Source organism: Cyprinodon variegatus, unplaced genomic scaffold, assembly GCF_000732505.1.
Source record: "Cyprinodon variegatus isolate N-32 unplaced genomic scaffold, C_variegatus-1.0 Scaffold1052, whole genome shotgun sequence".
NCBI classification, from domain to species: domain Eukaryota; kingdom Metazoa; phylum Chordata; class Actinopteri; order Cyprinodontiformes; family Cyprinodontidae; genus Cyprinodon; species Cyprinodon variegatus.
The window spans coordinates 21,584-23,604 of record NW_015151505.1 but is presented as its reverse complement, the minus strand read 5'-3'; positions in this window follow the sequence as shown (position 1 = coordinate 23,604).

The following is a 2,021-nucleotide window of genomic DNA, read 5'->3' as shown; positions in this document are numbered from 1 at the left end:
TTGTCTTTTCCTAAATCCACCCCTGCTCAGACTGAACCTCCTCATCCTCCTCCACCTTCGCCTGAATTGCTCCTGGAGAAGGACGTTCTCCTACCAGCTTCCAGGAACCTGTTCCTCCTCCTAGGATCCTGCTCCTTCACCTCAAAGCAAATATTCTCCGTTCTACCAGTAAGGGATAACATCTATTAATTCACTCCCTCATCTACAACAGAAATAACCTTTGCTGTGTTTGTCAGAGAGCTGACCTGTCCCAGATCTCCAAACTGCTTTAAAACGATCTTTTCACTCCTGAAGTGGATCAGATCTCTGCCTATAATCAGACCATCTTTGATGCTCCCAGTGACTCCAGTCATCCAGTATTTCTGCAGATGGCAGGACTCTGCCTGGTCCTGGAAGTCAGAGGTGAACAGAGGAAAAAGGAATGGAGAGAGTATCGTCCCCTGTGGTGCTGCTGGATCAGCCAGCTGAGCCTTCAGTCTGTCTGTCAGGTAGTCTTTGATCCAGGTGATTGTTGATGCCTCCACCTGAGTCTTCATCTCCATCTGAGGCTGACTGGAGTTAAATGTTCTGGAGGAATCAAAGAAAGACCATGATCCTCCCAGTGCTGTCTGCCTTGTCTAACTGACAGTGGGTTGGCTGAAGCAGGTGGATGATATCATCAACTCCATCTCCATGGCGATAAGCAAACTGCAGGGGGTCCTGATAGCTGCTGGTTTGCTGCTCAGATCAGAGATGCCAGAATCCAGTCCTTATGTTGAGCTACGCTTTGTTTGCTAGGTCTCCAAAAAGTGCGGGAACGTCTGACCCGAAGTTAATTTAGGAAAAAAGGAAACACTTTATAGATACTGAACTACTGAGGCGTTAGTCTGCATCAAACAATGTTTTAGTCATAAAGGGTTAAATAAAAGGCTATTGTAAAGATATTTTTCAGTAAAAACTTTCATAATGTCTCTAAAAGCTGTAGAGATGGTCAGCAGCACCAGATTCATCACAGACACCCTCACCTGGACTGGAAACACCACCTCACTGGTCNTACCAGTAAGGGATAACATCTATGAATTCACTCCCTCATCTACAACAGAAATAACCTTTGCTGTGTTTGTCAGAGAGCTGACCTGTCCCAGATCTCCAAACTGCTTTAAAACGGTCTTTTCACTCCTGAAGTGGATCAGATCTCTGCCTATAATCAGACCATCTTTGATGCTTCCAGTGACTGCAGTCATCCAGGATTTCTGCAGATGGCAGGACTCTGTCTGGTCATGGAAGTCAGAGGTGAACAGAGGAAAAAGGAATGGAGAGAGTACCATCCCCTGTGGTGCTCCTGTGCTGCTGGATCAGACAGCTGAGCCTTCAGTCTGTCTGTCAGGTAGTCTTTGATCCAGGTGATTGTTGATGCCTCCACCTGAGTCTTCATCTCCATCTGAGGCTGAATGGTGTTAAATGTTCTGGAGGAATCATGATCCTCACAGTGCTGTCTGCCTTGTATAAATGATGACATCATCAACTCCATCTCCATGGCGATAAGCACACTGCAGGGGGTCCTGATAGGTTGCTCAGATCAGGGATGACAGAATCCAGTCCTTAAGTAGAGCTACTCTTTGTTTGCTAGGTCTCCAAAAAGTGCGAGAACGTCTGACCCGAAGTTAATTTAGGAAAATAGGAAAAACTTTATAGATACTGAACTACTGAGTCTTTATCGAACAATGTTTTAGTCATAAAGGGTCAAATAAAAGGCTATTGTAAAGATATTTTTCAGTAAAAACTTTCATAATGTCTCTAAAAGCTGTAGAGGTGGTCAGCAGCACCAGCTTCATCACAGACACCCTCACCTGGACTGGAAACACCACCTCACTGGTCCAAAGGGCCCAGAAGCGCTTGGACTTCCTGGGGAGGATGAGGAGAGCCCACCTGCCCCCCCATCCTCCCCTCCTTCTCCAGAAGCACCATAGAGAGCGTTCTGACCAGCTGTCTCACTGTGTGGTGTGGAGGCTGCAGCTCCTCAGACTGGAAGAAGGTCAGAA